At 31.1% G+C, this 14,398-nt stretch overlaps 1 pseudogene across 1 annotated transcript in view; it reads right to left on the reverse strand.

The window, feature by feature from the left end:
- Positions 1–14,398, reverse strand: part of LOC143245874 (intraflagellar transport protein 74 homolog) — a 25,918-nt pseudogene continuing 11,520 nt past the window's right edge. The window contains exons 2-9 of the transcript XR_013025702.1: positions 10,650–10,721; positions 9,694–10,283; positions 9,298–9,451; positions 7,309–7,429; positions 4,373–4,498; positions 2,544–2,878; positions 2,022–2,110; positions 1–171 (exon numbers count right to left, since the gene is read on the reverse strand). The product of XR_013025702.1 is annotated as an intraflagellar transport protein 74 homolog (transcript). The remainder of the gene's footprint in view (positions 172–2,021; positions 2,111–2,543; positions 2,879–4,372; positions 4,499–7,308; positions 7,430–9,297; positions 9,452–9,693; positions 10,284–10,649; positions 10,722–14,398) is intronic.

The following is a 14,398-nucleotide window of genomic DNA, read 5'->3' on the forward strand; positions in this document are numbered from 1 at the left end:
CCTCTTTGCATGAAGATGCTTTTCTTCTTCGATCAGCCGCTGCCGTCTGTCTTCGGCAGTTAGCTTCAATTGATCCAGGTTACTATAGATTACCATTTCATCTTCCATGGTTTTAATCTTTTCTTTGAGAGTCTCAAGTTCTTGTTGAACCTTGGACTCCAGTTGTTCAATCTACAAACATTAATTTGCTCATATAAAACACAACTTAATCTTCTCTTTCACATTTCAACAATCTTATTAATACAGCTACAACTAACGTATTGCTACTCTACAAATATAGGTTCACCTATCACTAAGTGTAATAGTGCCCAGTGTGTATGGATGGGCTAAGAAAAATATAGCTGCCACATAAAATCTGTTACTCTAACATAATTAGAAATAACTCCTAAAAATCTAGTTGAGTTCAATTTATAAGAATATGTTATTTCCATATTTTACAAAATCTAGTTTTATTTGTGGTCACTAGATAGCAGCACAAAATATTTTTTAATCTTACATGCAGCTCCACACAGGCTTCCTGTGCTAGCCACTCCTGATTTAGTAATAAAAGACTAGAGGAGAAACACCTAATCATCACCATCCCATGCCAAGTCTTGGGCTAATTTTTTACCAATTAATGGTGGGATTGACTGTCACTTTGTAATGTTTTATAGCTGAAAGAGCAACTATGTTTTGTGGGATGGGAATTTAAACCCACAGATAACAAATCAAGCACTCTGACCACCTGGCCATGCCCACAAATTATTCTTATATAAGGACCGTTTGTGACTTTTCATTGCACAAACATGATATCTACCAAAACAATTTTAGTAAAAATAAAGATTTAATTCAAACTAATATTTAGGGTAAAGATATTTACACAACTGATTGATCTATGTATGATTTTTAAAAACACAAGTTTCTTAATTATCAAAACAATACGTTGTGTCGCATTCTACTTTTCTTCAGATTTTCAGTGACATCAAGCATGAAATCTGTATGTATATGCTTCAGTTCCCAGGATTCATGTGATGTCCTCCCCATTAATCAACATTACCTTAGCATGGGGCAGAACTGATTGTATGCATATGTTGGGGTGAAGTTGGAAGGTGTAGATTCTGTAAATGTCCTCTCAATGTTTGTCTAGTGCTCTGCCAACTTTTACCACCCTGGAGGAATCATTACAAGTTCAATGGTCTCAGATTAAAGAAGCTGACAACACAAATATTATGTTAACAACATATATTACCATTAAATTATAAATACAAAAAGAATGTTCACTTCAATGAACTTGTACGAAAAGAAGGGGAAGGACAAGGAATAACATTACGTATGGTGTCAAGATGGTAATGTAAAAATTACAGGAGTAAGGTAGAGGGATAAATACACAATAACTAGCTGGTAAGTACTGAGTTCCCTTTACATGTTTGCAAGCATCAGTCACTGTATGGCAGTATTCAGCTTAAATGACTTTATTCAAATGTGATGTCAGGAAACATTGAAGAATTCAACATTTAGTGATGAATGAAGTCTTCTTGTAAATGTTTGGCTACTCACATGTAATTTTGTGTATTCTTTCTTACCTTCTTTCTGCATGTTTTGTCATTGCCAATCCTGCAACACAATTTTTACGTAAATAAATTTACTACTTGTAGCAAACATAATACATCACTTTAGGAATCCTTGTTAGCTACAGCTAACGTGATACCAATCTACAATTACTAAAATTGTCTTTAATTTCAATACTTTGTGAAATGATTGGTTCAATGTTTTCTCAAGATTAAACACCAACCTCCACTACTGTAAATTAAGCCAGAAACTGCAGTAATGTGTACAGCATTGTAATCTATTGATAACGGTAAGCATGGAGTTGTGAGGAAACCATTTATGATCAGTTTCTTAATAACAAATAATCGTTTACATTAAAAGTACTCCATGATCTATCACTATGATGAAGGTTTATATGTTATAGAAATGTACCTTTGAAAAGATAAGTAAATATGTTAACGAATGGAATAAATAGAAAAATAACTCCACTTTACCTTCTGAAGGTCAAGCCCCAGCTTCTTCTGTTCATGACCTAAAGAAGTCACCGTGGCTCGACTTTTTTTCTGTTTCTCCTTCTTTGAACCTGGAATTACAGGAATAAAATGGGGCATAGCATCACAACCACAGGAGAGAAGGCATTTGTTACAAAATCTCTGGTGAGATTTACAATACCAATCAATTATGAAACAGTGTTACTGAACAGTAGAGAAGGCACTTGTTACAAAATATCTGGTGAGATTTACAACACCAATCAATTATGAAACAGTGTTACTGAACAGGAGAGAAGGCACTTGTTACAAAATCTCTAGTGAGATTTACAATACCAAAATCTCTGGTGGGCCAAAAATTTGCAAACAAAAATATTTCAATGTTGAGGAAAGTCCACATCTGACAATGTTATTTAAGCATGTTTCAATACTTATTTTTTAACGTGTTTAAAGACACTCATTCAATTCTAGACCTAAGAATCCTTGTTAGAGAGATATTCAACAACAACATTCACGAAACACGCATACATGAGATCGCCCTTAACATCGCAAACTCTTGAGGCGAAGGAAGGTGTTGAAAATGCGCAAGTCCGCACTGATGCGTTCAGTAACTCAACGATGTCTCTCTCCAGAGCATGCTGGCGATCCTCCTCGGTTTCTTTGGTTTCATCGAAAGACACCAAAAAGTTGTCTATCCCTTCTTCTCTCTTGCGTAACTCTCGATACTTAGTAATGCGTTCACCCTGGTGGTCTTCGAGTTCTTGTTCTAAGTGTGCCAGCTCTTCCTGAGCTCGAGAAATTTTGTCTCGCACTTCGACCGTTTGTCTCTCAATGCTTGCTAACTCTCCATTGTCATCTTTCACCTGTAATACAATTATATATTATCAGTTCTGTAAAAACTACTTGATGGACTTTTGTCTTCTTCAGCTGACCAATGGTCAGTATACGAGTAGTAATTTCTCAACTAACCTAGTGACACTGAAAAAAAAATATCAGGTTAGTTATAAATGTCTTATATCTGAGAAATAAATTTGGTTGTTTTATGTGGACTTACTTCTATTGTTTTAAATCTAATACCTTGAAATTGAAAACCATGAATTTTTCATGACGCATGACTGGTATACATTTTACGTTAGGACACAAAAGATGTTCTTACAATTTGCCCATCTCAAATCTGATTACTCTGAAAGCTACCATTTCAAAAATTGATTCTGATAAGACAATGTGTCTTATGATCTCCTTCTGAAGAATAAAATCTGATACCATGAGATTCATGAAATCTTTCAAAAGAACTGATTCTGATAAGACAACGCTACTTGTGATACATTACTGATGAACTGTTTCTGATAAGACAACGCGACTTGTGATACATTACTGATGAACTGTTTCTGATAAGACAACGTGACTTGTGATAATGCTACTGATGAACTGTTTCTGATAAGACAACGTGACTTGTGATACGCTACTGATGAACTGTTTCTGATAAGACAACTGACTTGTGATATCGCTACTGATGAACTGTTTCTGATAAGACATGACTTGTGATACGCTACTGATGAACTGTTTCTGATAAGACAACGTGACTTGTGATACGTTACTGATGAACTGTTTCTGATAAGACAATGTGACTTGTGATACGTTACTGATGAACTGACTCTGATAAGACAATCTGACTTGTGATACGCTACTGAAGAACTGTTTCTGATCATCTTTGCAACAGCTGTATAGCATGTTCTAAATTTTTAAAAATGTCAACAACCACTTACAATTAAGAAAAATACTCAACTTTTCTGCTATTCCTTATTAAAAATCTCAAATAAAAAATATTAACAGTTAATGTAACTAAACAAATGTTAGAAACCATAAAATACCCTAGACAAAGTGACAGTTTAATACTGACAGAACATCAGTTAAGCCTAACTGTGAATAAATTATCTTTATTATTCTATTTTCTACCTACAATAGTACTTTTCTGCTAATTATTAATACTTGATTTAAACCTAAGCCTAATCAAGTGGTCTTTCAACCTCCAATTTTATATGTTTAAGAATTTTTTAAAAGCATCTTTCACTTCATGATTCCTTATTTTAAAGCCTTCAGTTTCCAAAATTTTGGAAACTTTTTTAAACCTCTCCTGACTGTGAGCCTCATTTTCAAATTCTCAAATATTTCCAGGTTTTGGAATACTTTGAAAATCCTTTTCAGAATGCCTAACTTAGAGAGTTAATATCAACTTTGAACGGGGTAGTTTGTAAACACTGTACATATGTTTACACTGGGTATGGTAAATGGTGCAAAGTTAAGAAAATTTATGAATCACATATAAACAACAAAAGTTAACATATTTCTCGTTTCACCTGTTTCAAAAGCTTGTCCCATTCCTGCTGTGGAGTGCCCCTCCCTCTTTCTTCTTCTAACAACGTGTCTCGCTTTTCTTCCAATTCACGCAGTTTCTCGTACAAGCTTACAGCTTCTTGTTTCACCTGTCAGGTGAATAAATCATTTATTTGCCTAAACATTTTTTTTAAAACATTGTATCTACAAAGACAACACTCTAGCATTATTTTATTGTTAAACTAAATATCATAAGGGATAAATATTATTAATACTTGATTTAAACCTAAGCCTAATCAAGTGGTCTTTCAACCTCCAATTTTATATGTTTAAGAATTTTTTTAAAAGTATCTTTCACTTCATGATTCCTTATTTTAAAGCCTGTTTCTTTAATGTATTTAAACACTGTTTAAAATGAAACAGTTACTTCACTATAATAACGTACCTCTGGTATTAGAATAAAATAGTCACTTCACTTCAATAATGTACATTATGGAGTTAAATGACCCATTTTCTACTACAAATTCACTGAAAACTACACACACGAAATGTATCCAACCATAAACTGTAAATAACTCATTCTGCTCTAAAACTTCTTCAAATTCTGATATTTTATTACACTGAAGAAAAACTAGTCTATAAGATGACATCACATCAGAAAGATAGCACGACCTTATTGGTTGTGTCCAAATTTTATATAACATGTAGTTTTGTCCTCTTGTCTTACCATCTAGACCTTTTTGTTAAAAACATTTGAATTTATGGATTCAACATTTCTGTCTAAAAACCTCAAAATATCAGTTCAACTAAGTTTTTTTTCTATAGTAAAAAGATTATTTAATAAAAACTATTAATACACTTAAACTTTCACAAGGGTCAAGCACCTGCTGTTGTCATAGCTACAATGTAAATATAATTAAACAAACACAGAAGAACAATAAAATATCGTCAACAATGTGTGAAGGGAATTCATTGTAATGGAAGTAAGCAGGAAGATAAAGTGTATAAGTTAGAGCTTCCAAGTTTCAGCAAAGTTCTAGTTTTAAATGAAAGTTCAATAGGAGATGGTATTTTCGTTACATTCGTTTCATAATAAATGTTGTGTACAAGATATCCAGTGTCCAGTTACATATATTAAAAACCTCAAAGGAAACACAATGGAATTTCTAAACAATATTATGAATTAGCCACAAGATAACATTAGATCTACAAATATTTAAAAATGTTTTTATGAGCAATACTTGCCCTGAACATTTTCTACACATCAACTGACAGATACAACTAAACCTGAAATTACAAATAGCTTCTTTCTCTTGCCTTTTGACTAAACTACGAATCAAGTTCACGTTTTCATGCTTAACTGTTACTTTAAATATGCTGATTCCAGTAAAAGATTCATTTTTATAGTTTCAATCTTGACTGTGTTTTCCAACATTACATTAATTATATCAATATGAATTGCATGTATTGTTATAAAGAATAACCATTTTGTTTTAACATATACATTTTACACAGAATAAAACTTAGTGTGGTAGGAATTTGGATTGAAGGAAGAGAAAACACTGATAGTTCCTACTCTTCCCACCAGGGATGTTCACAAACAAATGTTCCCCTTCAACCTCACACCTGAAAATGTTTTCAAACTGTGATGTTCTTTCCATGGGTTTACTTCTTACAATCGTGAAGTTGTTGGAAAGCTATGCACAGACAGGATGTAAAGATCTTTCCACTGACAGACGCCTACACGGTGTTCGAAAGTTACTGTGCACTTATATATTAATACTTATATATACATGTTTCAATACAGAATACATTGAAATTATAAACAATGTTGAAAGTGACCCCCATTGGCATCAATACAGGCCTGGATCCTTCTTATTTTGTTTCTGAACACCGCTACCAGTTGCTGGCTTGAAATAGACTAAATAAAACATGATTACAAAACTGCACAGTGACTTCCGAACACCCTGTACTTCATCATGGTTGGTAGTTTGTACCACTTGAAGATGTTGCACAAGAAAGGACACACACATGGGTCATGACTAGCAAGTCTTGGTTTTAAAATTTAAAGAGATTAAAATTATGACTTACAAAGATTAAGTCTTGAGGTATAGAGACCCTTTCAGGAGGCTGGGACCATGAGGTCTAATGTTCAGAATAATTTAGATGTGAGGGAAACTGGAGCACCTGGACAAAACCCACTTTCACACTGCAGATGCCACACTTTATATAACTTCTAAACTTATTTTAATTGTGTTAGCTTCAGAGTTACTTCTTATTTTCTAAGATTTCTTGCCTCTGAAACACAGTTCTTTGTGTAAGTTTTCATTTTTGAGAGATATTCCTTTCCATAACGTATCATTTGAATTGTAGACACAACAACAACAATCCTTTAAAAAGGCTTAAGGTGAATTAGTGGGTTATAATAATTTGTTTATTGTACTCAATGATTTCTATATTGTACTTAAATAATAAAAAATAACCCTTCCAAAGCTGCTAGGCCTTCCCTGAACCCTGCTCAATAACTAAATATCCTCTCTTCTGCAAATAATTATCCCACCAAACCTAGAATCTTCATGGTGGTTCTCCTCCCAAACCTCTAGAAACTGAACATCTTTTCTTACATGAGGTAACCCACCAATCACAATAATGCAAGAGGGGTTTAACTACCATTAGGGGTGTTAACAAATGACCCCCTTCAACTTGTAAAAAATTATTTCTTATTTTATACAAGAAATTCAGCGCAGAAATAACTTTTTGTCTGTGTGTACATGCAAACAAATCACATCAATTATGTTAAACATTATCTCGTTACACGCGTAAAAACTATCTTTACAGTATTTATTTATCATGCAAAATATGAATCACAGCTAATAATAGCTAGTCATAAATAATTTGTTTTTTAGCTGTGCCACAAGTTAGTTTTCAACTGACTATTGAGACGTTTAGTGAATTTTACCTGTGACATAGCCAACTCATCTTCAAGTGAAGTTTTCTGAGAGTTGAGGCTATCCAACTGTTGTTGAAATCTGCTGAGGTCATTCCTCAAACTCTGGCTGCTTTCTTTCAAACTGCTGAATCTGTTGAGAAAACAAATATTTTCTTCTGCAAACCATGTTTGTCATATTTCACCAAATAACACGTTTCTTTTGAGCAAGTGTTAGAATATTTTTACCTCCAACATCACCATGCTTTAAGATCAGTTAGACCATCTCTTTGTTAGGAAATATCCCTTGACACCCACAACTGATGCAGCAAGGTTGACCAATTAACAAGTATGCAAGTATACAATTTTTGTATACATGCAATCCACCGCCAGACACGTGCTTGTTTAGATATGTTGGGATCTGTTACCAAGGGCTTCTGTTATTGTAGTTAAATAGTGGCTTTTAAACTTGATTTAAGTAATGAATACCCTCCACTTCTCCAAGTAAAGTCTACCAATAACAACACAATAAACCTTGTGATATCAATAGACCAAACAAATTGTTACAGAATAGGTCTGGTCTACTAATCACAATGCAATAAACCTTGTGATATCAATAGACCAAACAGGTTGTTACAGAATAGGTCTAGTCTACCAATCACAAAACAATAAACCTTGTGATATCAGTAGACCAAACGGGTTGTTACAGAATAGGTCTAGTCTACTAATCACAATACAATAAACCTTGTGATATCAATAGACCAAACAGGTTGTTACAGAATAGGTCTAGTCTACTAATCACAATACAATAAACCTTGTGATATCAATAGACCAAATAGGTTGTTACAGAATAGGTCCAGTCTACTAATCACAATACAATAAACCTTGTGATATCAATAGACAAAACAGGTTGTTATAGAATAGGTCTAGTCTACTAATCACAATACAATAAACCTTGTGATATCAATAGACCAAACAGGTTGTTACAGAATAGGTCTAGTCTACTAATTACAACACAATAAACCTTGTGATATCAATAGACCAAACAGGTTGTTACAGAATAGGTCCAGTCTACTAATCACAATATAATAAACCTTGTGATATCAATAGGCCAAACAGGTTGTTTCAGAACAGGTCTAGTCTACTAATCACAATACAATAAACCTTGTGATATCAATAGACCAACAGGTTGTTACAGAATAGGTCCAGTCTACTAATCACAACACAATAAACCTTGTGATATGAATAGACCAAACAGGTTGTTACAGAATAGGTCTAGTCTACTAATCACAATACAATAAACCTTGTGATATCAATAGACAAAACAGGTTGTTACAGAATAGGTCTAGTCTACTAATCACAATACAATAAACCTTGTGATATCAATAGACCAAACAGGTTGTTACAGAATAGGTCCAGTCTACTAATCACAATACAATAAACCTTGTGATATCAATAGACCAAGTAGTTGTTTCAGAATAGGTCTAGTCTGCTAATCATAATACAATAAACCTTGTGATATCAATAGACCAAGTAGTTGTTTCAGAATAGGTCTAGTCTATTCATCACTACAACACTTCACAAGTAAAGGTCTCTAGTGGAGTCCCACCTGACTGTTTGTACCAGGAAATGGAAGGTATATTTATTTACTTTACAGAAGCTAATGATCACAATATGAACAACAACTTGACCTTATTGCCTGAACCAATTGTCTCTGGTCCTGTCTGAGTCTAAACTTGCATACTGATTGGTTGAATTGAAAGAAGAAAACAAACAAGTGGGAGAAAATACTAAATGCCAGATGAAAGTTTTAGTCCCCATAGAAACCAGGATTTCTCAAACATGGTTTAAAATGGAAAAGTAAAAGTGCTCATACACTTTATGAGTTTTTCTTAATTTTAAATGAAACAATTTTAACTATTAAATAAGATTAACGAAGAACTACAGAGAAAATTGAAGAGCACTAATCATGACTTACTTTGAGATTTTCTGTGCTGTGAATTAATATAAAAAAGAAATTACTTCTGTTTTAATTCTGGTTTCATGGCTGCTATTAAGTTCTCAGCCATATATCTCTCTTGATCGATTTCAGCTTCGAGTTGTCGTACCACAGTTTCTTTAGCCTGCCTTTCTTCAAGATAACATCAATGCTTTTACTCTCTTGTTCATTTTGAGCCTAAAGAAGAAATTATTCTTTCAGAATTTAAGAAAATAGTAAACAAATTTTCATTATTATAATTTCATCAAGTTTCATTCTTTCTTCCAATCCTCTTTAATATAAATCATTTCTCAATATTTGATTAGAGATTAAGTTGCATAATAACATGGATCTTTAAGGTTTGCCTCTTACAATCACAAATTTCAGCCTTCAACGCACACAAAATTCCTGCCACAGTTTGAATGTACGAATCACTTAACCTTGAGCTCTTTGTATTCAGCTTCTACTTCATCCATTTCTGCATCTGTGTTCAATTTATCAACCAGAAGGTTGTAATCTGCCAGTTCTCCTTGCAGATCTTTCAATTCAGAAGCTAACACTTCTGCTCGCTTTCTCATATGTCAAGTAAGTAGACTGTTCATGAGACAGGCTCTCGCTTTAGTCATTCGAGAAATCTCGGTAGAAAGTTCGAAATCTTACTGCTAAGCAGCCCAACGGTAAGATTTATCTTGCACTTGGCGCTGCTGGACGCGAGAACCAGTTTTGGAGCAACGAAGTCCTTGCTGTGACACTGGTCGGTCACTCACGGCAATCTGGGCAGACAGGCCGATTCCCTGAGCTATACTTCCTCGAGTACTAGGTCGGCCACTAGCAGCCGATATCAAGCGAGATGCCGTACCAGGTGGTCCTGCTCGACTCATCGGTGCATTTGTAGTCGGGGGTCTTTGTGACATGGGAGGTCTTTGAGAGGTAGGTGGTCTCATAGCTGAATTGAGACTGAGTGCAGAGTTAGAACCACGATTATCCATTTTGAGTGACACAAGATGGTAAATTTTTCCAATTATAGTTTCTGTGACAATAAAAAAAAATAATATGTTGAAGTTACAGTAGTCAATTGAAAAAAAAACAATAATTCAAACAGATGTTGCCTACAAGTCCAAATCTGAATAGATACGTACATTCGAATATTTTATAAAACATGACCTACAGACAACAAAGGGAAAGTTCAACATCCAAGACTCTCTTTGTTTATCCACCTTGGAAAAGTTAAATCTTAAATCTACTCATTACGTTTCAGGAAACAATTTCCATCTTAAACTCCCATTAAATTCTGAAAACTGTTGCTGAAAGCAGTTCATTCTAAAATTCAATCATTCTGTTATAAAATGAATACTTAAGTCAAGATCAATTTGTATGTTCTAACTGTTAAACTTACACGTACGGCTTCTTGTTCTAGTGCCTTCAGAATACAGCACAATCAGTGGACACGATCCTTTCAGTCCTCTGGCTAGAGTTAAAAAAAGAATTGTGTACTACAATGTTAAAAGAACAAATCAATACCAGTTCCTTACTCATGACGAAATGAAAAACAAATAGATTATGAAGATAATTATATTTTGCTTCTGTAAAAACATGGAAAAAATGATTTTTGGTAGTTTTTGCATATTTCCATAAGGTCGTACAATAAAAATATTGTTTTCTTACAATCTCCAATAAACATATTCAGAAAATAAAAAGTTATTAATATCAAATAACAATAATGAATTAAGTTTTAACAATAAACTATATGTTATGTGTTAGCAATCTGTTTTAACAATAAACTATATGTTATGTGTTAGCAATCTGTTTTAACAATAAACTATATGTTGTGTATTAGCAATGTTTATTTTAACAATAAACTATATGTTATGCATTAGCAATCTGTTTTAACAATAATCTATGTTATGTATTAGTAATCAGTTTTAACAATAAACTATATGTTATGTACTAGCAATCTGTTTTAACAATAAACTATATGTTATGTGTTAGTAATCTGTTTTAACAATAAACTATATGTTATGTGTTAGTAATCTGTTTGAACAAAAAACTATATGTTATGTACTAGCAATCTGTTTTAACAATAAACTATGTTATGTGTTAGTAATCTGTTTTAACAATACACTATATGTTATGTGTTAGTAATCTGTTTTAACAATAAACTATATGTTATGTACTAGCAATCTGTTTTAACAATAAACTATGTCATGTGTTAGCAATCTGTTTTAACAATAAACTATATGTTATGTATTAGCAATGTGTTTTAACAATAATCTATATGTTATGTATTAGTAATCTGTTTTAACAATAAACTATATGTTATGTATTAGCAATCTGTTTTAACAATAAACTATATGTAATGTATTAGCAGTCTGTTTTAACAATAAAATATGTTATGTATTAGCAATCTGTTTCTTTTAACAATAAACTTATGTATTAGCAATCTGTTTTAACATTAAACTATATGTTATGTGTTAGCAATCTGTTTTAACAATAAACTATGTTATGTACTAGCAATCTGTTTTAACAATAAACTATATGTATTAGCAATCTGTTTTAACAATAAACTATATGTTGTGTTAGCAATCTGTTTTAACAATAAACTATGTTATGTATTAGTAATCTGTTTTAACAATAAACTGTATGTTATGTATTAGCAATCTGTTTTAACAATAAACTATATGTTATGTATTAGTAATCTGTTTTAACAATAAACTATATGTTATGTATTAGCAATCTGTTTTAACAATAAACTATATGTTATGTATTAGCAATCTGTTTTAACAATACACTATATGTTATGTGTTAGTAATCTGTTTTAACAATAAACTATATGTTACGTGTTAGCAATCTGTTTTAACAATAATCTATGTTATGTATTAGTAATCTGTTTTAACAATAAACTATATGTTATGTATTAGTAATCTGTTTTAACAATACACTATATGTTATGTGTTATCAATCTGTTTTAACAATAAAGTATATGTTGTGTTAGCAATCTGTTTTAACAATAAACTATATGTTGTGTTAGTAATCTGTTTAAACAATAAACTATATGTTATGTATTAGCAATCTGTTTTAACAATAAACTATATGTTATCTATTAGCAATCTGTTTTAACAATAAACTATGTTATGTGTTAGTAATCTGTTTTAACAATACACTATATGTTATGTGTTAGTAATCTGTTTTAACAATAAACTATATGTTATGTACTAGCAATGTTTTAACAATAAACTATATGTTATGTACTAGCAATGTTTTAACAATAAACTATATGTTATGTGTTAGCAATCTGTTTTAACAATAAACTATATGTTATGTTAGCAATCTGTTTTAACAATAAACTATGTTATGTATTAGCAATCTGTTTAAACAATACTCTATATGTTATATATTAGCAATGTGTTTTAACAATAATCTACATGTTATGTAATAGTAATCTGTTTTAACAATAAACTATATGTTATGTATTAGCAATCTGTTTTAACAATAAACTATATGTTATGTATTAGCAGTCTGTTTTAACAATAAACTATGTTATGTATTAGCAATCTGTTTCTTTTAACAAAAAACTTATGTATTAGTAATCTGTTTTAGCAATAAACTATATGTTATGTATTAGCAATCTGTTTTAACAATAAACTGTATGTTATGTACTAGCAATCTGTTTTAACAATACACTATATGTTATGTGTTAGTAATCTGTTTTAACAATAAACTATATGTTATGTGTTAGTAATCTGTTTTAACAATAAACTATATGTTATGTGTTAGTAATCTGTTTTAACAATAAACTATATGTTAGGTGTTAGTAATCTGTTTTAACAATAAACTATATGTTATGTGTTAGTAATCTGTTTTAACAATAAACTATATGTTATGTGTTAGTAATCTGTTTTAACAATAAACTATATGTTATGTGTTAGTAATCTGTTTTAACAATAAACTATATGTTATGTATTAGCAATCTGTTTTAACAATAAACTATATGTTATGTATTAGCAATCTGTTTTAACAATAAACTATATGTTATGTATTAGCAATCTGTTTTAACAATAAACTATATGTTATATGTTAGTAATCTGTTTTAACAATAAACTATATCTTATGTGTTAGTAAACTGTTTTAAGAATAAACTATATGTTGTGTTAGTAATCTGTTTTAACAATAAACTATATGTTATGTGTTAGTAATCTGTTTTAACAATAAACTATATGTTATGTGTTAGTAATCTGTTTTAACAATAAACTATATGTTATGTGTTAGTAATCTGTTTTAACAATAAATTATATGTTATGTGTTAGTAGTCTGTTTTAACAATAAACTATATGTACTAGCAATCTGTTTTAACAATAAACTATATGTACTAGCAATCTGTTTTAACAATAAACTATATGTACTAGCAATCTGTTTTAACAATAAACTATGTTATGTGTTAGTAATCTGTTTTAACAATACACTATATGTTATGTGTTAGTAATCTGTTTTAACAATAAACTATATGTTATGTGTTAGCAATCTGTTTTAACAATAAACTATATGTTATGTACTAGCAATCTGTTTTAACAATAAACTATATGTACTAGCAATCTGTTTTAACAATAAACTATGTTATGTGTTAGTAATCAGTTTTGACAATAAACTATATGTTATGTATTAGCAATCTGCAATCTGTTTTAACAATAAACTATGTTATGTGTTAGTAATCTGTTTTAACAATACACTATATGTTACGTGTTAGTAATCTGTTTTAACAATAAACTATATGTTATGTACTAGCAATGTTTTAACAATAAACTATATGTTATGTGTTAGTAATCTGTTTCAACAATAAACTATATGTTATGTACTAGCAATATGTTTTAACAATAAACCATATGTATTAGCAATCTGTTTTAACAATAAACTATATGTATTAGCAATCTGTTTTAACAATAAACTATATGTTATGTTAGCAATCTGTTTTAACAATAAACTATGTTATGTATTAGCAATCTGTTTAAACAATACTCTATATGTTATGTATTAGCAATGTGTTTTAACAATAATCTACATGTTATGTATTAGTAATCTGTTTTAACAATAAACTACATGTTATGTATTAGTAATCTGTTTTAACAATAAACTATATGTTATGTATTAGCA

The sequence above is a fragment of the Tachypleus tridentatus genome, chromosome 3 (genome assembly GCF_004210375.1).
Source record: "Tachypleus tridentatus isolate NWPU-2018 chromosome 3, ASM421037v1, whole genome shotgun sequence".
Classification (NCBI taxonomy): Eukaryota; Metazoa; Arthropoda; class Merostomata; order Xiphosura; family Limulidae; genus Tachypleus; species Tachypleus tridentatus.